The sequence below is a fragment of the Plecotus auritus genome, assembly GCF_963455305.1.
Source record: "Plecotus auritus genome assembly, chromosome: 6".
Taxonomy (NCBI): domain Eukaryota; kingdom Metazoa; phylum Chordata; class Mammalia; order Chiroptera; family Vespertilionidae; genus Plecotus; species Plecotus auritus.
The window spans coordinates 60,719,300-60,745,358 of record NC_137773.1 but is presented as its reverse complement, the minus strand read 5'-3'; the positions used below and the strand labels follow the sequence as shown (position 1 = coordinate 60,745,358).

Below are 26,059 nucleotides of genomic sequence, written 5' to 3'. Positions count from 1 at the left end.
TCTTCCCCCCTTTTCCCTGGTTTGTGGATATGGATGTCATTCATTTGATCAATTTTGGTTTTAGCAGTGGTAGTGATAGAAAATCTTATTGGTATGGTTTACTCATAAGAAAACTTTTTTATTTTTTGTATGGCATTGTTATTTCGAATATAGTAACATTTTATGCTAGTTAAGATAGATGATTTTTTTATTCTGAAGGTTCTTGGAAAGGACTCTAAAAACATCTTTTTTTCTGACTTCTAAAGAGGTAATCCGTTTTACCTCTTATTATGTTATGTTCTGTTTTACTTATTTTGTTTTTGAGGAGTCATAGTATGGTGCCTTAAAGACATGGGATTGTGCAGTCAAAGGCAGCTGCTGTATGTAAGCAGATGACTTAATCTCTATACGGCTTGGCTTTTTGCCTATAAAATGGGCAATAAATGAAGTGTTTTAAAAATGTGTATAAATATTTTTCAAGACCTGAGCAATGTGCCTGATAAAGAATAAGAGCTCTATAATATTTAGTGCTTTATTCTTGAATTTTTGAACTTTATTTTGAATGTTATTTTTACTTGAGACTTGACTGAAAGGATATATACTATGTTTATTATAAAATTATTAGATACAGCTAACTTTTGTTCATAGTAAAGTTAATTTTTCATTTTATATATTTCTTTTTATTGTGGTTAAAATACCTTAATATTTTAGTACTCACATAAGGTGGATTTTAAAATGTTTCCTTAAATTAATTTTTAAATAAAAATACTTTGTAAAATATCTTCCCAAGGCATTGGCTCTACTTTAACTCTATAGATGCTAGTTAGATGGTAACTAGATAACCAGAATGTAGAGTATAACATTGTATATTGATGGCAAAGAAGAATTTAATATATGGATGCTTCTCTAAGACATTGTTATTAGCAGGCTGTTTTCTTGGTCTGTAATTTTTAAAATCTAATTTATTATAGAGCTTGCTCTTTTTGTAATCTAGTAAATTCTGCCAATATCTTAATAATTTTTTAGTGTTTCCATATCACTTATAAAATTTCCATAATTTATAAGACTGGGAAAAATGTTTTATATTTGTCATGTGCCAGAGTTTCAGCATTAATCTGGGTTGTAAAGTGTAGAAAGACAAATTGTTCTCATAAATGAGATTCTAGGGTAAATTTTATAGAGTAGGGTTAACTTCTGAAGTTGAAAAATTATTTCTTCTTTTTTTATTTAGGGAGTCTAAACCATCAGTGGGATTTTTAAAAGGCTATTTAAATATTTGGTAAGTACATACTTTTTATATTAAATAGTTTGCATGTTACTTAAGTTTACATGTATGTAACATTAATGAGATTTACAACAACCAGTGCAAATGACAGTTGTAATTTATATTTTTAAAATTTTTACCTGATACTGGAATTTCTTCTCTTTATATTTATTTTGCTCTCCTCTGTCTCTTTCTACACATTGTATTCAGAAAATTCTTTTAGTGTGCAAGCTAAGCATTAAAGGAATTCAGAGAAAGAAATGTGAATGAAACAGGATCTTTCCTGCCGAGATTTTTGTAAGTTTTCTATTAGCTGTTGATACTAGTACAACTTTCTTCTTTAGCCATCCATTACTTGAGTCCTCTTTACATTAGGTCCTGTTCACCACAATAAGACAACATAAAGACCAGTACTCTGGGCAGGCCCCATCTGGGCTAGTCCAGATTCTTTTTGATAACATTATAATATGAAAAATTTGTTAGGTATCTGTAGTTAAGAATTTAAAAAAACTTAAGATTTTATTAGATAAGGCTTTAACCTTTTAATTTTTGAGTAAATATAGGAGAGTTAATCTCAATATGTTTACTTTAACTACATAGTATTTATATAGATATAATAATGCCTTGGTTAATTATGATACCTGTTAAAATTATTAAATAATGGGGGGTAAATACTGAGGCATTGATTAATCAAAGGTTGTAATAAAAATTTTTGATTGTTTTAATGTAAAAATATCTTTAAGGATGAATACACCTGTTTGATTAGCTAAAGGAAATTTCCTAGCTACATGAAGAAATATTTAATAAAAAACATTAATTTCTTTTATTATTCTTTTTAATGTGTTTGAAACAAATATTCAACCAAATGATGTTTCTAAAATTCTATAATAATCATAATTGATGCTTAAATATTTAACACTTATACTACTCTTTTTATTGTATAATGAATGCAATATTTTTAGGAGCAAATGATGTTACAAGAAGATGTATTAAATAGAAAAGAGTAATTTGCTGACATTTTCCCCCTCATTGATACATGTATTTGAGTTAGTCTGAGGGAAGTAATCATCTTTGCATTATATATGTTTCTGACATATATTGCCCTATTGCAAATTTATTCATTTATGTTAAGTAACTGCTTCCTTGAAATATAGTTCACATACAGAAGTCATCCCTAAGTGTATAATTCAATAATTTTTAGTGTATTCAGAATTTTAGAATAATCATTACAATCTAATTTTAAGATACTTTTATATTCCTCCAAACCCCTTTATCTTTTAGCAATAACTGTCTATTTTCCATAAAACCCCTGCCCTTAACACCCTCGGCAATATATTCTCAGTTTGTATCAGTTTGTCTATTCTGGACATTTCATATTAATTGGAATTTTATCTAATAAAAGAGTAATATGCAAATTGACCATCACACCAAGACACAAGACGGCTGCCCCCATGTGGTCAAAGATGGCTGCCCCCATGTGGACACAAGATGGCCACCACAAGATGGCCTGCAGAGGAAGGAAGTTGTGGGAAGTTAGGGGTGACCAGGCCAGCAGAGAAGGGCAGTTGGGGGAGATCAGGCCAGCAAGGGAGGGCAGTTGGGGGGGACCCAGGCCTGCAGTGAAGGGCAGTTTGGGGGGACCAGGCCTGCAGGGGAGGGCAGTTGGGGGGGAACCAGGCCTGCAGGGGAGGGCAGTTGGGGGGGACCAGGCCTGCAGGGGAGGGCAGTTGGGAACCAGACCTTCAGGGGAGGGCAGTTGGGAGCCAGCAGTCCTGGATTGTGATAGGGATGTCTGGCCGCCCACTTAGGCCAGATCCCACTGCGACTGGGCCTAAACGGGCTGTCGGACATCCCTCAAGGGGTCCCAGATTGGAGAGGGTGAAGGCTGGGCTGAGGGACATCCCCCACCCCTGTGCACAAATTTCGTGCACCGGGCCTCTAGTCAGACAATATTTTTCCTTTTGTATCTGGCTTTTTTTCATTTAGCATAATATTTTCAAGGCTTATCCATTTTGTAGCATGTACCATTTATTTTTGTGGCCAGAAAATATCCCATTGTATATTACATTTATCCATCCATTCATCAGTTGATGGGTTGTATCTACTTTCTGGCTTTATGAATGCTTCTGCAATAAACATTTTTGGATAAGTTTTTGTGTGGGCATATGTTTTCATTCTTTTACGTGTATATTTATAGGAGTGGATTTGCACAGTAATATAGTAACTGTGTTTAGCTCTGAGGAACTGTCAAAAATGGTTGCAATATTTTACAATTCTACCAACAGTGTATGAGGGTTCCAAGTTACTTCACAGTCTCACAGATACTTGTTTTTGTCAGTCTTTGGATTTTCACCATGCTAATAGATGTGAAGTGATATTACATTGTGGTTTTGATTTTCATTTCCATAATGACTAATGAGCATTATTTCATGTGTTTATTGGCCATTTATATATGGTTTTAGGATAATTGTTCAAATCTTTTGCCCAACTTTCAATTGGACTTTTTATTGTTGTATTGTAAGCATTCTTTATATATTATAGAAACTAGCCCCTTATGAGATATATAATTTGTAAATACTTTCTCCTACTCTGTGGATTGTCTTTTCACTTTATTCTTGGTGTCTTTTGAAATCTAAATTATCTGTTTTTTGTTGCTGCGCTTTTGGTGTCATACTATAAATTTACTTTTAAATAAATATTTGTTGGTAGTCTAGGTCTGTGACAAGATTTTAATTATCACAGGAGTATAAAGCATTGGCATTTCTTGTGTTTGACAGCCAAAGCCCAAAGGAAGCAATTATTCTTGTATTTGTGCTTCGATTCCTCAGCTAATTGTTTTAAGCAAAACATATTTTGATCCCATGTGCTACCGTGAAAATGTTAGCTGTGTATGATATGTTTATTGTTATTAGTCTTATGAATTGATATTTAGTTTTTTGGACTGGAGATAAATTTAATACTTTAGTTTATCATGGTACTTACTGTGTATTTGATTTTGTACCTTAATAAAACCATTGCTTTTTAGGCTAAGCATAGTAACAATTCTTTTAAGTCTTTCCTGTGAAGGGACAATAGATTTTGAGAATCTTAGTGATTTTAATCTTGTTCAGGTTATTTGTAGGTAATAATATTTCAATGTTTTTGTAAACCTACATTTGGAATATGTCTATTTTCCTCTGCTTTATTAAGTATATGTCTTTCAAAATTTTATGGGACCATTTTAGTTTCTTATTTTTTATCATAATGTGGCTTTTATCAATTGAAGGCTTATTTCAGGATATATTGATCTATAATGTTGTCTAAGTTAGTTTTTAGAGAAATGGCAATTAACAGTGGAATGTGACCACTCTTAGTAGCATTGCCATTCTATGTAAGGGCAAAGGTGTTGTAATATAGTGTGATAAATGTATTTTTTATTAGGAAAATTTACTTTTGTTTCTATCTTTTGTATTATTTAACAATATTCAGTGTTAACTAATAGTAACCAAAATATATTTTAATGAAATTTTATAGAGCTAAGATTATTGATAGTCTTCTTAGTTGATTTTAAATCATGGTATCCATTGGCTAAAAATCACTTAAGTTCCCATTTTATGGGTAATATTGTTCTTCACATTGATGCTTTTGTAGTTTGTATTATACTATCCACGGACATTTTGCAATGGAAAAGGAAATGAAAACTGATATTATACCTTTCATGATGGTGTTAAATTTTCCATTGTGATAAAAAATAAGTAAAATATTTAGTTGAGAGAGTTATGTCCTCCTATGGTATGTGCCAAATGTGGTAGTTAAGAGGATTTTGATAACCTATTTATGACTGAATTAAGGCAAAATGGTTTTTGTGCATTCTTTCTCTTTTTCCTTCTCTTGTTCTGTATGCTTATTAACATAATTATCGAGCAAATATTCTCTTTGAGTATTTATATTTGAAACTGGAGGCCCATGGAGTCCCTAGGCCTGCCTGGCAATCAGGGCCGATCAGGGCCTTCCAGCTGCTGGCTGGGGCCTCCTTTCCCTAGCAGCCAGTGCTGGCCAGGGCCTTCCTTCATTCCACGCCACCCCCGGTGGTCAGCGCGCGTCATAGCAAGCGAATGAACTCCTGGTCTCCCAGTCGAACTCCTGAGGGGACACTTTACATATAAGGCTTTATATATATATATATATATATATATATATATATATATATATAGAGAGAGAGAGAGAGAGAGAGAGAGAGAGAGAGAGAGAGAGAGATATGGGGGTTTAATATTAACAGAGACCCCTTTTCTTTATGAAGATAAAGTTTACTCTTTAGTTAAACTACTAATTTGTCATTAAAGTCAATAGGGTCTGCCTCATACTTATACTAGAGGCCTGATGCACGAAGATTTGTGTAAGAATGGAGCCGCCTTTCCAACTTCCCACGCTGCCCAGAGGCCCGGAGTGGCTGGGGCAGTGCAGAACGCCCGCCTCTGGCTGCTCGTGCCTGTGTATGCAAATTAACCCTCCATCTTTGTTGGTTTAATTTGCACATGCACTCCTGATTGGCTGGTGGGCATCGCAAAGGTACATTCAATTTGCATCTTACTCTTTTATTAGTGTAGCTAGGTAACAGCTTCTCAGCACACGTACTAGAGTTTGCTAATCTGCTGATCAATAATACACCTTAGAGCTATTACTCATTGGTGAGGCTTGTATGGATAGAACTATTCTTCCTCAAAAGGGTATTTCAATATTTACTTAATATTTATTCTAAATGTCACACTGTTTTTTCACAAATGTATGAAAACCATTGAAAAGTAGTATTGACTCCCTTTTCTCCTGGTATAGTTACTGTGGCAACCACATCATGCAGTGAAGTTTTCCTAAAAGCCTTTTCTTTCAGAAATCACTTTTTAAATGAAAAAATCCAGTATGACCCACATTCAATCTAGTAGCCATCTAAATGTTGTTATTATTAATTCCTAGAATTTCCATTCTCCTGATTGTTACAAATTTTCTAGGCTTTCAGGTGTTTATTTCTTCTATATTGTTCCCTGTTCATGGACTGCCTCACTTTACTACAGTTTTATCAGTTTACTCTTCTGAGAGGTTCACATTTCCCCATATAGTTTAGCATCAGTGCTTCCTGGTAAGCCTTATTTTTTTTAAAATCTATTTTATGGTGAATGTTATTTGAAACCTTTCCACTGCCCTCAAATGATCCTATCCCTATTTTTCTTACTACTTTTTGATTTTATATGCTATACTTTTTTTTTCTTTAGTTTATCTTTACCCAAAGAATAAAATATTTTTTTTTAGAAAGTTAACATCTGTATTCTTTTTTTTGTTTGTTTTTTTGGTTTGTTAATCCTCACCCAAGTCTATTTTCTGCCATTGATTTTTAGAGTGGAAGGGATGGGGAGAGAGAGAGAGAGAGAGAGAGAGAAACATCAATGTGAGAGAGACACATCGATTGGTTGCTTCTCGTACTCGCCCCGATTGGGGATCCAGCCTGCAATTGAGGTACAGCTGTATTCTTAATCTGATCCTTCTTCCCTTCACTGGAACTTTGCTATTTCCAGTATTCTCCCTCTTTATGCTCTGTGCTGGGTTGTTTGCCTTATCACACTTAATCTTGAAAAATGCCTTACTTCTGCTCTTCTATCCTTCTCATTATCACCAAACTTGTTTGATTTATAGTCCATGCTAAGTGTCCAATTTCTTAACTCTTATTCAACCTCCTTCTGTAGTTTGCCTATTGTTTCTACTGGAGTTCTGCTTTCTCAAGTGAAAGTAAACCACTTTTCTCACAAAACTAGCTAGATAGGCATTGGTTAAGCTGTTAAAATGCTCCCTCTCATTCCCAAGATAAGATTGAAGTTCCAGTTACTAAATCTGTGTCTTTTCTTCTCATCCTACCCTACCTTTTTCAGCACTTGGTATTTTGTTTCTTAGCAGCCACTTCTCCCTTGTCTTTTGTGATAGTATACTTAAATGGCTTTCTGTTACCTCTCTGACTACATATTTGTTTTCTTTGTTATTGCTCTTTCTTCATACACCCCTTAAGTATACACTGGGTTGAAGCTTTGCTCTTTGCCCCTCCTAATCATATAATACATTTCTAGAAGATGGTCTGTTTTCATTATGTGAATTAAGACAAATTTGTGATGCCTTATAAATGCCATGTTTTCCTTCATTATCTATTTTCCCTCAGTTATTACATTCTCAACACCCAAAATTATTATTTCTCATCCTGAAAAATTTGCTTTGTACAATGCTTGATATGTTGTTGGGAGTCATACATGCTTGTTGAGTCAGTGAATGAGCTCATTATCTGAGTCTCCCAGTCTGTTCAGTTTGTTCTGTATTAGATAATGATTTTAACCATTCTTCTGTTCTCATGTCACAGTCCTGTAACATCTGTGGCAAACTCTTGTCTACACTTGTTAACATTACTTATCATATTTTGGTCCTAAGCTTAACTAATGAGGCATATGATATTCTTATTTGCAGATGGTAGAAATAAGGGTCACAGAGATTATAATTTGCTTATGGTTTCACAGGTAGTGCTGGAGTTGAAAGTTAATATGAGGTTTCTGATTACACGTTTCCTGGTTTTCACAGAAAACACTCTTTCTAATGATAAAAGTAGTATACAGGCAAGAAACTGCTCTCCATGTACTGTGTGAGTTCAGGGAGAGAAAACTGGAAGGTGGTAGTACTTTAAATTCTTGTGTGATGAGATGAAGGCCTTAATTTGGTGGGAGGAATGGAAATCAAGACTGTGAATTTTTAATCTACATTAATAGAATTTTGAGATTCTTAAATCCAACAATGATGCAATGATGCCAGTAAAGTAGTTGAATGAACCATCACTCCGATAACAATGATAAAAATCTGGATAAAATATTGAAAGAAAATCTCCACCTATTTAAAACAGTGGAAAATGGTCAAAAGGAAGCAGAAGCCAGAAAGCCTGCACTGTAATATGTAAGAATTGTATGTTTGTGGCTTTCTTTTCTTAGAGTGCATACTAGCCGCCTATAGTTGCAGTGGCATATGATGGTAGTTAGGGCTAGCCAAGCACTGGAAATTTACTGAGGGGAACCCTGGAAGCAAGAGAACCATTGAAGAGGTAAACAAAAACATGGACTTGTCAGTTCACTGTTAATATAAGCAATTCTAAAGGAAGTAACATTTCATTTGGAAAGAGTTCTATTGTGGGAAAATGGTTGAATATCACTATCTTACACTATTAATAGAATAAACTAAAATTTTTCTGTTTGTTTAGTATTGTTACTTGCCATGGATGACTGGCTACTTCTTTAACTCAGAGGAAGTATAGTACATCTTTATTTACAGTAATATATATTTACACATAGTACATCCCAAACCTTGCTTTTAAGGAATTTTGACTTGTCTGAAATAATTTGTTATTAAAATTAGCAATTCTAGCTCCAATATGATTAAAACCTTATGTTAAAATATAATCTCTATAGAATATATACTGAATAGTAAAAAAGAATTGAAAATGTTTTTTGATATAATGTTTAATGATATATCATACGTATACTTTGGCTTAGAGTCCAGATGTGTTGATTTCCTAATAGTGTCTCTGTGGTATGCTGGATTATGCACATCTGGATCATTCTTTTTAGTTGACTTAAGTTGATACATATCTTTTACTTTGAGAATTAAAAATGTCAAAAAGTTTGTGGAAAATTTATTAGAAACTCTCTTAAAAGTGAAAATAAATGTACCTTATCACTTGTATTGTTTGTTTTTGACTACTCTGTCAATCTGCTTAGAAAGTTTATCTTAAACATCAAATTACAAAAGTGTCCTGAACTTTCTCTTTTTTTATGGTATTGGGGAGGATAGATGTGGTGGAGAAATCCATTGGAAACTGAATACCACCACCCTTTACCTTCTAACCAGAAATCTTTCCTAAATTCCACAGTTAATATCCATGTTCCTATCCCAATTCCCTGACAACTGGGTGCCTACAATTCAATTCAATTCAATTTAAACACTAACTATACCCATAGTTAGTGTAATATCCTACTAGTTCAAGGGCAAGGTTCTTAGCAAGACTGCCTTTACTTTGGATACATGCCCTAGGTGGTGTCTCCCAGTAACCTCTACTTCTGTCTGACCTGACTACAAATTTAGAGCTTTCTACATGTTCCCTTCATGTTGGATTATTTGCTAGAGTGATTCACAGAACTCACTGAAATCTCTATACTTACAATTACACTTTTATTATAAAGGATACAACTTAGGCACTGCCAAATGAAAGAGAGGACTAGGGTGTGGTCAGGTGGGGGTGGGGCCACACAGATTCCATCCCCTCTCCTCTTGGTATCCATGCATACCACCTCTCATCATCAGTGCAGAAGAACAAGACAGGAGACTGAAGTAGAGGTTAGAGTGATGCACTTTGAAAATTGAGGAAAGGAATTCAGGCAGCTTTCTAAAAGTTGGAAAAGACAGAAACATTCTCTTCTAGAGTCTCTAAAAAGACCACTGGCCTGCCAACACCCTAATTTTAACCCAGTGAAACTGATTTTGGACTTTGACTTCAAAAATAATTACAAGATAATAAATTCATGCTGTACACCACCAAGTTTGCGGTATTGTAACAACAGCTATAGGAAGAAAATACAGATTTTGGCTCCTGCAAGTGGGGGTGCTGCTGCAACAAATACCAAAAAACAGAGGAATTGCTTTGAAATTAGGTAATGGGTAGAATTTTGAGGAGTATGATAGAAAAATTCTAGATTGCCCTGAATGTACTGTTGGTAGAAACACAGATGTTAAACACTACTGGTGAGGCCTCCAAAGGAAGTGAGGAGCGCAACCGAGAAAAAGTATTTACAAAATACTTAAATCATTATACAGAGAATTGGTAGAAATGGGTGTTAAAGGTGCTGAAGACTCAGAAGAATGTAAGGATCGTGGTGAAGAAAGTGTGTAGATTCTTAGAGAAATAACAAAATTATCATAAGCAGAATTTTGGTGAAAATAGGAATACTAAAGGTGCTACTGGTGGGAACTCCAAAGGAAATGAACATGTTATAGGAAACTGGAGTAAAGGGGATCCTTGTTAGTTAGCAACAGAAAGCTCTCTTGAGTTCTGTCCTTAGGTTACCTGGTAACTGTTGCATCTGGCCTTGGCGTAGTAGTCATTTGTGTACTATAAATTCGCTTTTCTATTATGTTCTCGCATAAAGTACTTTAATTTTCATTAAAGTGACAGGTGTGCATTTTTTTATAAATTAAACTTATGTTTAAAAAATATCTGTATTCTCCAAACATCTTAGTAGACTATGTATACTTATCCTTGAGAAGTCATTATTACTCAAGTCTTTTTGCAGTTTCCTTTTGAAAAAAATGGGTATGTAAAAGTAATTTGCTATACATTTTCCCGACTTTTTTTTTAAAAAACTATTTAAAAAAACATTTTGAACAAAAATGGTTATTTAAAAAAATACATTGGGTTTATTCAGGTATCCTTATTTAATATTGAAGAAATTATTTAGAAAATGGGAGTGCATTGTTTGTTAGAATACAGTTGACCCTTGAACAGCATGAGTTTGAACTGTGTGGGTCCACTAACACACGGATTTTTTTTTTTTTTTCAATAAATGCCTGTACTGTTTTTGATTTGCGGCTGTAGATGTGGAGGGCTGACTCTGTGTGTTGATCTGGCCACTTGAGCATCCTTGGATTTCGATATCCACTTGTGGTCCTGGATCCAATCCCTTGTGGATACTGAAGGGCAACTTAAGATTTTTGGAGTCAGAAGTTATATGCAGATTTTCAGGTACATAAGGGTTGGGACCTCTAACCCCTGTGTTGTTCAAGGGTCAACTGTAATTTTAAATGATAGCTTTTGTTAATGGTTATAATTTATTAGTGTGATAGAATTTAGAAATGTCTGTATATTCAGTCTTCACTTTATTCTTCCAATTCTTTTTCTTCTGCATTGTAGAGTTTTTGGTTGTTTTTTTTTTTTTTTTTACAAGGAAAATTATATAAAACATTACTATATTTTTAACCACTGCAAAGTTGAAAATCAGTGTTTAAATGTTAAAAAAAAAATTTAAGTATGGAATTCTAAAATATTAGAGTTCCCTCTTCTGTCTTTTCAGAGCTATTGCACCATGTTAAATTTTTCAAATTAATTTTAATAAGTGTTCAACAATTGCCAAGAGACTTGAATTGCTATTTGATTCTCTGGAGTTAGAGGGACTTTTATGTAGGCCACCTATATCGCTAGTTATTTCTTTTGAGGTTGGAATTTGGTTATAGTCATCAAAAGTTATTTGTAGGAAATATGAGAGATTGGGGTACAAAGTGAGTAGCAGTGAAGAAGCATGCAGTTTCAGAATAAAGGACAGCTAAGGATTCTGCAGGTCAGTGATATAAAAAAGAGGAGCATGAGAGGTTGCTCTCAAGTACTAGTAAGAGAGAAAAGAAATGTAATAATCACATACAATGAGTGTTCTTGTTTGGATTCTGTTTAGATCAAATTACCTAGAAAAGACATTTTTGACACAATCTTGGAAATTCAAATGTTGACTGGTATTAGTAAATACCAGGGAAACTGTTATTTAAAAAATATAATAGTCTCAATTGGATAAATTTCTATTTGATACATTTTAGTTTTGGAAACTATTGAAGTTGGATTGTGCTTACTTATATATTGAAGTTGGCTTGGGCATTGAGGGAGGATGTCCGGCCCTCGGGGTTGTGTTTGTATATTACACATCTTTTAGACTACCATGTAATAGAATGGTTATCATATTCTTAGAGAAGTAGAAATTAACTCAATAGAAATAGATAGCAACAGAAAGCTCTCTTGAGTTCTGTCTTTTAGTAAAAATGTTTAAAGTTTTTGATATTTAGTGTAATGTGCAATTAAGGAGGAAAGTACAACTTTAAAATGCAGTTTATTTAAAAATAATCATGATTCTTAATTGTCATTAATGAGCAAATATTAATTTTGTCTTTTTTTAAACATATCTATAGGAAGGTAATTAAAGATAAATATTAACTTTTTCCTAAACAATATTATGTGTTTTTGTTTTCAGATGGTTTTTAAAGCTTTATCTTTGTTGGTTTGCCTTTTGCCTCCATCTGTATTCAACCTAAGAATCAATAGTACATTAAATTAGCTGACATGGAAGGAAAAATAATAAATGAAGATAGCCCTTATTGCTTACATTCTCGTTTAGTTATAACTAATATAAGATCCGGAGGGTATTAGTGGAGGAACGAGTGGGATGAACCATTACATGTCAAATTACTTCACAAGTAATCTATACTTTGGATCTTTTATTTCATGGTTTTGTTTAAAAACAACATTGATTTTGAGTAGCTAGTAGAATAACTTACTTTCATTAATAGCATTTGGTGGGGATTTTTATTGATGCTTGTCTATAATATTAGACACAATAATTTAGTTTCAGGCTTTTGTTAATTATAAAGCTAATAAAAATCTCAAGTTATTGTATTTGTTGATAATATAAATTGTATGAGGTTTTAATGCCTGGTATTTTGTTCTTATGTTAGGATGCTGTATTAATTTTTTCATTACCTCTTTTGGCTGCCCAGTCTCACACATCTGCTAAGAGCAGTGCATCAGCAGCAATAAGACCTTTTCCCCCAATGTGTCTGGCAATGCTTGTGAAAATGTGACAGAGCAGAGCTATGGCTAGATTGTATAAGTTCTTTTGTTAACTCATATAAGAAACTTAAATTGATAGTACTTCACATTTTCCACGTAATGTGCTCTTTCAATGAATAGCTGTAGCAAGCAGCACACAGGAAAAGCAGAGTTCTTAGCAATACCAACTCAATTGCATCTGCAGATGAGGATTTAAAATTCTATGCAGCAGACAGTACCTCCAGCAGGCGAGTAAAAGGTTACTGCATTATTTTGCTTGTTTCCATAGCCTGTATCTACAAAAGGTGTTTGTTATTTTTTAATTCAATGTGAAGTGCATGCCTGTTTTTAGATATTCTGGAAATTGATTTATGTATAACATGAATATCAAAAGGGCAGTGCAAGATGAAGGAAGGAGCAATACTGGCTCTTTTTAGCTTTAAACCAAGGAAGAAATTGAGCATGAGGCACACACAAATAAAGAACCTTTCAATGCCATAGAAAACAGGAAGTTTTAAAAATACATTTTAATTCAAGTTGTTTCTTATTACATTTAGTTTTTAAACTGTCTTCCTCAGAAAACAGTGCTGTTAAAAAAGATTGATAATAAATGGTTTATGAATGTTTATTCAGTTATAGTAATTTGAAATATGATTATTTGTGAAGACTATAAAGTATTTATATTAATGTTATCTTCTCTTGTCCTGGAAATAATAATATGCATTATAACTACATGCTATAGATAAATATCTTTATAGGCAAAAGAGGATGCTTACATATAAAAGATATTAGAGTATAGCTAACATATTTAGTACTATTGCTTATGTTTTTAGGGTTGTTTGTGTTTTTTGAATATTTTTAATGAGATGCAAATAACCAAGTAGGAGAAGATTTAATATGAAAACCAGGTTTTGACGGCTTTTTACTCATTGTCAATACCTATCTATAGATACATATCCTTTTCTTCTCATTAAAACTCTTCTAACATTTATGATAGTCGGGGCCTCCTTGATTACCTTGTTTATTTAGTGCATAATTATCTACACCACTGTTTTTGCTGTAGAATTTTATTGCTCCATATTCCTCAAGTTTAAGTATAATATTCAGAGGGAATATTTTACTTTGCACATCAGCCATCATCCTGCCCCCTCCCAGCAATACTCAAAAATCTTTTAAATAGCTACTGTCTAAATCTTGTTAAAAAATACTTATGCCTATGTTTCTGCATTTTAGATTGAATAATAATATTGAAAATGATCTTGTTAATTAATCTATAATATACAAATAAAATCAGTTGATTATTCTTACTGTGAGGGTTTGTCAGGCTTCTTGAATCCGAGAGTCATAAAAGGTCACCAGTTCTGATTGGTAAGTTAAAGAATCCATCCAGTAATTTGCTCCCTGTTGTTTCTCAAAGCAATGCAGCAGCAGTTCTTTTCCAGATATTGAGCGGTTCTTGAACAGTGTGTATGGGGACGGAGGGGTGGGGCTCATTCCTGTTGGTTGTTGAAATAGTGTGCATTTATAGAGGGAACAGGTTGGATAGGCTGAGCTGAAGGAGTAGGCAAACAGATCTAAACTGATGGAGGACAGAGAGAGTGGTTAGTATAATTTTGGGGTGTAATATCTTCAGTTTGCTCCTTTGTTAAGTACTGGGGTTTTAATATAAACCAGTTGGAAATATTAAAGCACCTCTTACCTTCTTTCTAAAGAGTAGCCGGGAGACTTCTGTTTTTAATATCGAGTTTTTCTTGGCAATGAGTTTGTGGCTGGTTTCTTCTGTAGGGAAGCTGCTGTTTTATTCTTTTTTAACAGTGTTTCTTTCAGCCAGAGAGCTGCAGAATGAGGCATTTAGCCAATTTTGAGTATATATGGGACATTACCAATTCTGATTTTTTAAGTTAAATTCTCATCTAATGAGCAAGTCAATGTGTGGCTGTGGCTGCAGCATTATTTCTTCTTTAATGAAGAGGTTGAGCCGTTCGACCTGCTGCTCCGATCTGTTCTCTTGTAGCCATACATCAGACCAGTTGCAGAGATTATCCAGCGAATGTCCCAGGCAACCAAAGGTAACTACATAGATTTATTTCAAATAAGAATATACAATTAAAATGGATGCATTATAACTAGGACCAAATGATTAAACATAAAAGACCAATTAAAGATGTTCTTGGCAGTTTTCTTGACCTTGCAGTAGCTATCCAATATCATTTTGTCATCATCAGATTGTGTAGCAATGGAAATGCACTGCAGTAATTGATTTTGTAATAGGATCAGGTGATTTACTAGCTGCACTGACAACCACTTGCTTGCTTGCTCTGAGCTGTGGAGCACTCTAATGGATGTTGTGATTGCAGCCTGGAGTTGATGTGAGACGGCTGGCCATTTAAAGCAGCAGCACTTATTTTTAAAATTAGAATACTAAGTTTCTCTTTTTTGTCTTTGCTTTAAGTTTTGGGTAGCCTCAGTAATTTCAGTTAATTTGAGTGCCCCCCCGCCATAAACTTTTAGAGACTATATATTATTTCATTCATCAATTCATAAAAAGTCCATTGGTACTACTAGCCTTGAATATAATGAAATATAATCTCTCTGCTCCATACTTTCAGTTTAGCATCAACCTATAGTATCAGCATACTCTGGTATTGATCACAGAACATATCTTGAAAATATAAGAATTTATTTAACTATTCTTTGTTATCTAAATGGAACAGAATACTCTTAACATTTGCAAATTTCATAAGTTTAAAACTAGCTGTAATTATAATAACGGAATTATGGTAAGTTCTTGTACTAGAGAATTGCACAAGAGTTGTTTTGTATCCTTTTTTGGTCTTTTGCTCTCATTAGTTTCATAGATGCAAAGATTTAGGAAATCTGAGTTGGACCAATTCTAAGGATTATTGATGAAAACATAGTAGCTATTTTAAAGCAATATTTAAGGATATAGCAAATCAAAACCTTAGTATCCAAGATTGTGAATTTCCAGTGATTATATTTTAATAATCTTTGTTTTCACCTTTATTATATGCCTTTTTAAAAATAATGGATTACAAAGGAAGTATAGGACTAAAGCTTAAAGTAGAAGAGAACTAGTGTTGCAGAAACAAAAGTGAGACTCAGGTGCTAAAGACTTTGTCTATATTCAAATTTTGCTGAGTGCTAAAGACTTTGTTTATATTCAGATTTCACCAGCTCCTCTACCTCTTTAACTATCCAGTATGTAGAGTGTTTTGTGCAGAATCTGACACAAAAATACTTCTCTAATATATGTTCTTTAACAAGTTTATGTTCTTGCCATGATAGAGACACTGTTTCTTCCAATGACATTTAAAAACATTTATATTAATTAAATATGTTAATAATTTGCTGTAGAAGAAATTTAGCATAAAATTACCATTATATATACTATTCAAAGCACTGTGTGAAGAAAGCTTTACTTGCCCTTAATGTTTACAGCCTTAGTGTTTCTTGAAAGATGTATTACCAATGTAATTCTGTACTTTATCCTGAATTCAGGTACTTAAAACATTAATTATAGAATACTGTAATATAATTTACAAAGTAGTGTTTGCAATATTTTATTATTCATTAGGTAACAAGTTTATCCACCCCTCCTCCCCAAATCCCTTTATAAACACTGATTAACATAAGTATGTCAGTATCATTTGAGATTTGGTCAAGGATGTGTCTAAATTTCATATGTATTGAAATGTTAAATAGTAGATAACCAACTCATTAATCATTAATATAAGTTTCAGCGGAGTGGTGTGCATTAAAGCTTTTTTGCAAAGGGCTGAGCAAATAGGAGGAAAAGAAGGGCATACCAGAAGTGTTTACTACTTAAAAAAGATTGATTATAAGAGATAGAAGATACTATGATTATTCTGTATTTAGACAGTATTTAGATGTGTAAAATAAATAGGCAGTATACATTGTGACATTTTAGCCCCAGTGGAACTGCCTGTTCTTTTTTTAAAAGCCTACTTGTACTTGACTTAATCAGGCTTTGCCACTAATCTGTTTGATGACCTTGATCAAATTTATGTATGAACATTTTTAAGGTTCCTTAAACACAGTCTTAAAATTTCCATTAAAAAGAAATCAATTTGTTCATACTGGTATGATGTGTTATAATATTTGACTTGGAAGCTATAGAAGTTGGAGTTAGGAGGAAAGATAAAATTTCTTAAAGAATCAGTTTCTAGGAGGTAATGAAATGTCTTACTTTTCATCTCTCTTTTTTTTTTTTTGTGGAGGAGGGGTAGAGAAGGGGGTGCATTTTTTTTTGCCAAAAGCACTGTTATATCTTTTTGATATCTAATATTCTCCATATAGCATAATTATTTTGAATAATTATTCTAGTTCTTAGAAAAATTTGGGATTATTTTCTGGCACGGCAGTTTTTCCCTATGCTCTGTAACAAAGGTTATTTTGTAAATAATTTATTTCAGTACCTAGCAGATTTTTTTAGTAATCATTTTTTTTGAAAGGCAGCCTTTATGCTAGTATTGCTTGCTCCATACATGGTCCATCAGAAGCTGGATACAGTCCTCTTTGTTGCCTAGGCAAAGTGGTCTGTGGTTTGATCGAATTAGGCACTTTCAAAGTGATGATTATATCAGAATAATTGTAACAAACACTTATGGAACCCTTAATTGGACCAGATGCTAAACTAAGCACTTCCATCTTATGTCATTTATGAGATAGGTATTCTTCTTGTAATTTTTTAAGATAAAGGAACTGAGGCTCAGAGAGGTTATATAACTTACTGTAAATCACGCAGCTAGGAAATAGAACAAATTTTCAAACTTTTACTTAAAAAAAAAATATATATATATATATATAGTATCCCAAAAACTGTATAAATACTCTTTGAATAATTATAAAGGCAGTGTTTATTAAAATACATTTCATTTTCAAAATGGAGCTATCAGTTGTTAAAGTGTGTATACCTTTTTTGGGACACCTTGTATATTTTAAAAACTTTGGTATAATACTGTACCTCAATATTTTAAAGTATTTGCACTTTTAATTAAGCAGTGACTATAGAGATGAAGCCAGGTTTTGGTCTGAAGACCTATATGGTACCTAATTTTTGTGTCTTGAATAAGAAGTAACTGATGCATTCACCTTTTACTCAGCTATTTGGACTATGCTTTTTATTGTTGCAGTAATTATTCATATAAAGCACTTGTACTCTGTTTGTAGTAATGTTTCTCAAAGTGTGGTTCAGAGATTACTTGCATCTGTGTCATTCAGGGTGGTAGTAAACATAAATCTATATCAGAACCCATTGACAGAGTCACTGGATGGGAGCCAGGAACTCTCATGCTCAAACAAGCCATATGATTCTTATGCATACCAAATTTTGAGAACAATTGATGTTGATAATGTGCTCCTCTTTTACCTTTCTGTATATGTTGTCCGTCAGCTTCCTTTTCTCTAAGAATTGGTTTACAAACCATAAATGATTTGTAAAGTCATCTCTCAGACTGTTAAAAACAGGTTTGAGCCGAAACCGGTTTGGCTCAGTGGATAGAGCGTCGGCCTGCGGACTGAGGGGTCCCGGGTTCGATTCCGGTCAAGGGCATGTACCTTGGTTACGGGCACATCCCCAGTGGGAGGTGTGCAGGAGGCAGCTGATCGATGTTTCTCTCTCATCGATGTTTCTAGCTCTCTATCCCTCTCCCTTCCTCTCTGTAAAATATCAATAAAAATATATTTTAAAAAAAAAACAGGTTTGAGATGGAATGAGCAATCTCATACACTAATGGTGAAGTGTAGACTGGTAATGTAAATTCTCTTATGGTAGGTATTTTAAGAACTTGCTTAAGTAGTATTTAAAATGCTTATAAACTTTGATCTAGTAAGCCTGCTTCTAAGAAGTTATTCTAAGGAAGTAAATCAGAGATTTACAGAAAGATTTAGGTATAAGGATTATTTCCACCAGAATAATTTGTAATGGTGAAAAACTGGAAATAATTTAGTTTGAAACATCAGGGGAATGGTTAAATTAGTTTATTATATCCATTTGTTTGAGCCACCATCTAGCCTTAAAACATTATATTGGGAAGAATATTGAAAACTAGGAAAATGCTCATAATCCTATATAATAAAAGTATAATATGCTAAGTGTCCCACCTATCAGTCGAATGGTCGACTGCTTGACTAGTCGCTGTGATGTGCACTGACCACCAGAGGGCAGACGCTCTGACCAGTAGGTTAGCTTGTTGCTGGGATCCAGCTGATGGGGACTGGGTGAGAGGGCCTGACACACCCTGGAGCCCTCCCATGGTCCCTCCCTGCTGGCCGGCCCCCATCAGCCCTATCGGGACTGGGTGAGACAGCCCTGATCACCACCCAGGCCGAGGGACCCCACCCGTGCACAAATTCATGCGCTGGGCCTCTAGTATAATATAAAGTCTCAGAAGAAGAATGTAAAATTGTACTTATATGTACATACACATATAGTCCATATGGTATTAGGTTGAAGCATATGAAATTGCCTTTTTTGTAGATCAGGAAGTATCAGAATTTTTATGGAGTTTAACCTAAAGTGATATTGGTTTTGAAAATATGTATTGGTTGTACATAGTAGAGAGGGAGACTAAAAGGAGATACAGCAAATTTATTAAGTGATTATCTGTGGATGATGAGATTTTAGGTAATTTAAAATATTTTTTCTTTACATGTCTATATTCTTCAGAATTTCTAAGTTTACTATAATTGCAGCTTTGTCATTGGATCAAGATACTATGAGAGTAGATTAATGTGACAGTTAAAATGCACATATAATAAGTGAGATCTTTTAGTGCCTAGAGATGAGATTGGACATGACTTAGAGTTTATATAAGTTGAAAATAATGAAGAAAGTAATTGAGGAAGAAGTTACATGAAGCTGGAATGAGAAGAGAGTGACAGTGATGGAAAGTTATGATTACAGATGTATCCTTTTCATTTTTCTCATGCTTACAAATTTATAAATTTCTTTTTTTTTTTTCTCTCTCTCTATATTTTTATTTATTTATTTATTTTTCATTTTACTTTATTTTTTTGTTTTTTTTTTTAAATAAATATTTATTCAGATTATTACAATTATTTCTCCTTTTTCCCCCCATAGCTCCCCTCCACCCCTTTCCCACCCCACCTTCTGCCCTTACCTCCCCCCCACTGTCCTCATCCATAGGTGTATGATTTTTGTCCATTCTCTTCATGAACCCCCCATACCCCTTTCCCCCTGAGAGTTATCAGTCCACTCCCTTTCTATGCCCCTGATTCTATTATATTCACCAGATTATTCTGCTCCTCAGGTTTTTAATTCACTTGATTTTTAGGTTCGCTTGTTGATAGATATGTATTTGTTGTTCATAATTTTTCTCTTTACTTTTTTCTTCTTCCTCTTCTTTAAGAATACCTTTCAGCATTTCATATAATACTGGTTTGGTGGTGATGAACTCCTTCAGCTTTTTCTTATCTGTGAAGCTCTTTATCTGCCCTTCAATTCTGAATGATAGCTTTGCTGGGTAGAGTAATCTTGGTTGTAGGTTCTTGCTATTCATCACATTGAAAATTTCTTGCCACTCCCGTCTGGCCTGCATAGTTTCTGTTGAGAAGTCAGCTGACAGTCGTATGGGTGCTCCCTTGTAGGTAATTAACTGTTTTTCTCTTGCTGCTTTTAATATTCTCTCTTTGTCTTTTGCTCTTGGCATTTTAATTATGATGTGTCTTGGTGTGGTCCTCTTTGGATTCCTTTTGTTTGGGGTTCTGTGGGCTTCCTGGACTTGTAAGTCTATTTCTTTCACCAGGTGGGGGAAGTTTTCTGTCATTATTTCTTCAAATAGGTTTTCAGTATCTTGCTCTCTCTCTTCTTCTGGCACCCCCATAATTCTGATGTTGGTACGCTTGAAGTTGTCCCAGAGTCTTCTTACATTATCTTCAACTTTTTGGATTTTTTTTTTTTGCTTTTTGCTTTTTCGGTTGAGTGTTTTTTGCTTCTTTGTATTTCAATTCTTTGACTTGATTCTTGGGTTCCTCTATTCTGTTTCTGGGTCTCTGTATAATATTTTTTATTTCAGTAAGTGTATGTTTAATTTCTAGTTGGTCCTTTTTCATATCTTCGAGGGTCTCGTTATATTTATCGGCCTTTTCTAGGATATTCTTAAAAAGTCTTATAACGGTGGTTTTGAATTCTATATCCAGTCGTTTGTTTTCCTCCATTTCTTTCGTTTGTGATCTGATTCTTTGACCCCGCATTTTCACTGATTCCCTGAGTTGGTAAGGTAGATATTTGTGCTAGGTTTCCAATATGGCCCAGTGGGTCTGCTTCCCCAGTTAACCTGAGGTGGACACTCTTGGTGCACCTCTTTGTGGACTGTGTGTACAGCCTTGTTGTAATTAAGTCTTTATTGTTGTTGGTATCACTGCGAAGAATTGACCTCCGGGCCAGTTGGCTGTAAGGATCAGCTGTGTCTATGCTGGGAGAAGCCCGGTGCTGGAGACAGCCCTATAGGATTAGACTTGCCAAATTGCAATAGCCTCTGTGCTCAGCTTGGATGGGGTGGAGTCTCAGTCCTGGCTTCCTGTCAGCCCCGCCCTTGCACGCATGTGCGCTTTCAGTCCTCCGCCTTCCCCAGCTCGAGTCTCCGCCTGAGAGTCCAGACTCCCCCCACAAGAGCGTGGGTCCCCAGGGGCTTGCCTGGAACCGGGGTTCACTGCAGTCAGAACTGGGGCACAGTGCCGTCAGGAGTCTCTGACTCCCCTCCACCAGGGAAAGCCCGCGGCAACCTCCGCAGCCCTTGTGCGCACCGGCGCGAGCGCGCTTTCAGTCCTCCGCCTTCCCCGGCTCTGGAGTCTCCGCCCGAGAGTCCAGACTCCCCCCACAAGAGCGTGGGTCCCCAGGGGCTCGCCTGGAACTGGGGTTCACTGCAGTCAGAACTGGGGCTCAGTGTAGTCAGAATCCTCTGACTCCCCTCCACTAGGGAAAGCCTGTGGCAACCCCCGCAGCCTTTGTGCGCACTGGCCCACGTGCGCCTTCAGACTTCTGCCTTTCCCAGCTCAAGTCTCCGCCCGAGAGTCCAGACTCCCCCCGTAAGAGCGTGGGTCCCCAGGGGTTCGCCCGGAACTGGGGTTCAGTGCAGTCAGAACTGGGGTTCAGTGCGGTCAGAGGCTTCCTTCCCCCTTCCGCCAGAGGAAGTCAGCCAGGCTCTCAGCCGCCCTTCCTCTCTGCGCGCACAAAGCCCCTTTGCTGTACCTCCAATTCTCTGTGAGCTTTTCTCCTTCCTTCTAGTTGTAGAATTTTCACTCAGCCTGCTTTCCTGTGGTTCTGGATGGTGTCCGTTCTGTCTTTTAGTTGTAGTTTTGAAATTGTTGTGCGAGGCAGCAGTTTAGGTGTTTACCTATGCCGCCATCTTGGTTTCTCTCCTATAAATTTCTTAACTTCTTAAATTTTTTCATCAATACAAATAAGTTGTAAACCTATAAAATCACAATTTTTGTTGGAAAAACCTCAGAATTCTGATATTACAGTATTTTGGCAAAAAAAAAAGTTACTCTTTACCCCCAACACTGTGATTAAGAGTAAGTAAAAATCACAGTGTTAAGTTTGCAAAGATAAGGTCTAAGAATCCAATTGGTTTATTTATTCTTTTTAAAGTAAGCATAAGAGCAAGAGCAAAGTTTTGTAACATACTTTGTTTTTATATAGGAAATTATTTCCTAAATTTTGGAGTTGACTTGTTGAAGGTCATAGCAGTTCATCCTCTAGAGCAGTTGTCGGCAAACTCATTAGTCAACAGAGCCAAATATCAACAGTACAACGATTGAAATTTCTTTTGAGAGCCAAAAACCGACTTCTGCGCATGGGCCATGAAGTTTCACTTGCACTGTACATGCGCACCCGCACATGCGTGCACACGTGGTATTTTGTGGAAGAGCCACACTCAAGGGGCCAAAGAGCCGCATGTGGCTCGCGAGCCACAGTTTGCCGACCACTGCTCTAGAGTACCTTTTAAAATTTATATCTTAGAATTGTATCTGTGATAAGTTTTAGATACATTTTCTCATAACAAAGAAGTGGGTGCTGAAAATAAAGATTAGAAGTCATTGCCATACAGCCTTTGCTCGTGATGTATTTTATGATATTTGCTTTTGCTTTCTCTTTTATTTTCATTCTATGACCAGAGCTTTATTAAACAGTGAAATGAAAAAAATATTGAATTTTATTATTTTTAAAATTTGTCTAGTTAGATTGGGACGACTCCCTTCCTATTTTAAGGCTTCACCTCTTTTTTTTAAAAAATATATTTTATTGATTTTCTACAGAGAGGAAGGGAGAGGGATAGAGAGATGGAAACATCGATGAGAGAGAAGCATCGAACAGCTGCCTCCTGCACGCCCCCCACTGGGGATGTGCCCGAAACCAAGGTACATGCCCCTGACCGGAATTGAACCCGGGACCCTTCAGTCCTCAGGCTGACGCTCTATCCACTGAGCCAAACCGGCCAGGGCAGGCTTCACCTCATTTACATTGTTTTGCATCCAAGAATGAATGTTATACACTTGTGAATGTTCACAGAAAGAGAGACAAGAGTGAGATTGAAGAAATCGAATCTTTAAGCAGAAGGGGAATGATTAATGGAACAAGTTTCTGGAGGAGGTGTAGGGATAGAGTTTTGGAAATGATAGGGATCACTTTTGTTGTTGTTGTTGTTATCCTCACCTGAGGACATGTTAATTGATTCCCCCCCCCCCCCCCCCATCTCCCCAGGTACCCTGAATGGGAATCGAATCCAGGACCTTTAGGTGTACTGGATGATGCTCCTACCAAATGAGCTACACCTGCCAGGGCAGGATCACACTTTTTTCTTACGAGACAAGTGAGAAAGAAGGAGGAGTAAAGAAACAACCTTTGAGATTGAGATATCGAAAATTGACAACAGCAAAGTTTTGAAAGCTTCACTCTCAATAAGTGTAAACTCTAGTTGTTTATAAACATTTTATGTGGGACTGTGTAATTTTAATACATGTTTTCTGTCTTATAATAGAAACTGTTCTTGATCAGTATTTTTATTTTAATAAGATAAAGTTGCCATTTCCATCTTGAAAATTTTGCACAGAGGAGACGTGTACCCAAGTGAAAGTTTTGGAAAACAAATCATCTAACCATAGGCAATGAAGAAAGAAAAACAGACTTTCAGAGCTATTACTGACCTTTTGACAGTCCCTGAGCCAGAATTTGATTCAGAATGTTATAGAAATAATCACTAATTGGCAAAAAGAATAGAGGGTGATATGAACCATCAAGATCCAAATGACTTTTGATACAAAAGCAGATAGGATGTGTTTTGGCATTGTAGAGATGGATTACATTTATTTACCAGGTTGGTATCCTTGTTCTGTTCAAGATACCATTTTCTCCTTTTTTCTGCCAACTCCTGTATCCTTTCCTCCCATTTTTAAAGTGGTAGGCATACTTTGCTGGCATTCCTAACTTTAGTGAGTTGATATTTCCAGATGCCTCTGTTTCAGAACATCATACAAAGTGCTTTAAAAATTCCTTAATGTAGCACAACATTTCAGGGGAAATTTAATAACTTGCACTTTTTAATAACATGTATTACTAAAATTAAATTTTGATTAGTACGTCACATTCTTAAAATGTTGGGAATGTCTTAGGCACATGTTGCAGACTGATTTAAATGCTAAAGTCAAGTTTTGTAATTTTTCATATTAGAAAAAAGAAATGTATTCTCTTTGTGACCAAAGTAGGTAGAGATTGCGTTCTACTTAATTTGACATTTTCATAAGATAATTTCAAGTGTGCTATGCTATAAACCAAAACAGTCTGTCCTAAGGAAAAAGCCTGTATCACTCTAATGAATGTCATCCTCCTTGTGGCATTATTATAAAATTAAAAAACGACTCAAAATACTGGTTTTTAAAAACACACAGTATATGCTATAATTTAAATTTAATTTAGCAGAATTTGGAGGTGATATGTTTTACATCTATTATTGCAGTTTGTATTTTTAAATGTTATTATCTAATTTTTATTCATTTCTGATATTCCACTCCAACTTTTAAAATTAATATTTCTTAAAGCAAAAAACAAAAATGAGCAGTATTTTGGTTTTACAAAGTAGTTCTTAAGTGTTTAGCAGCAATAAAGTTTTATAATGCAGATTGGTTTTACCCCATAATAGCAAATTCTGAAGAAGTTAGGCTGGGTTTAAATAAAGCAGGTGGAGATGCTGGGTTTCCTTCACTACCACAACACAGGTGGTCCTGTTATAAAGCAATATATGTATCTTTGGGAAAAACCTCAAGTTCTGCAAAATCACTCTAAAAATAGGAACAGGCCATTCATAACCTATGCAGCTTTGTAATCTATGTACTAACAAAACCAGTAACAATTCTAATAAAAAATATTCTTAAAGCTAAGCATTTGTACCAAACATCAGTCAGCTAATTTTAGGATTTATGCCTTCTTTGAGATGTAGGTCCATGAGGGTATTCAATTCCACTTAAGATAAATTCTCAAAATTAAAAATTTTTATTCTTTATCAGTCATCCCTACCTCTAACCCCTTTAAAAAAAATAAACATGGAACCCTAGCTGGTTTGGCTCAGTGGATAGAGTGCCAGTCTGCGGACTGAAGGGTTCTATTCCAGTCAAGGGCACATGCCCGGGTTGCAGGCTCAATCCCCAGTAGGGGACGTGCAGGAGGCAGATGATCAATGATTCTCATTATTGATGTTTCTATCTCCTCCCTCTCTCTTCCTTTCTGAAATCAATTATATATATATATATGGAGAAAATATTTTCATGGCTTCTTTATCTGTACTCACAGCTTGACCAGATAGTTTAACAATGTGGAAAGCCTAGCAGTTGTTAAAGCCATTAACCAGACTGTGCTTGCCCACTTCTACAGGATTTTCAGGGTGTTTTTTTCTCCCCACTAGGGTCATCATGTATTGGTAAGGCATTCTCTGTGAGAAATCTTGTCCCTGATGGCTTTAAAGCATTACTGGGATGGAGAAAATTCTTTGTGGACCAATGTGACTTTCACATTATACTGACCTCATCCCTTAATGATGAACAAATGAACTAATTCCCATTACAGAAAGGTGTGTTGTAGAAAAATAGACTGCTGTCTCATTAATACTTCATGCATTGAGCTG

The 26,059-nt window shown here is 35.3% G+C and overlaps 1 protein-coding gene across 4 annotated transcripts in view; it reads left to right on the top strand.

Annotated features, from left to right (window-relative positions):
• FBXW7 (F-box and WD repeat domain containing 7) overlaps nt 1–26,059 on the top strand; it is a gene marked incomplete at its 3' end in the record, with an annotated part of 179,642 nt that overhangs the window by 40,611 nt on the left and 112,972 nt on the right. For 3 of the 4 annotated variants that reach the window (XM_080675319.1, XM_080675320.1, XM_080675324.1), the window contains exon 2: nt 1,211–1,258. The exons of the other annotated variant lie outside the window; for it this stretch is intronic. The remainder of the gene's footprint in view (nt 1–1,210; nt 1,259–26,059) is intronic. 4 annotated transcript variants of the gene reach the window in all.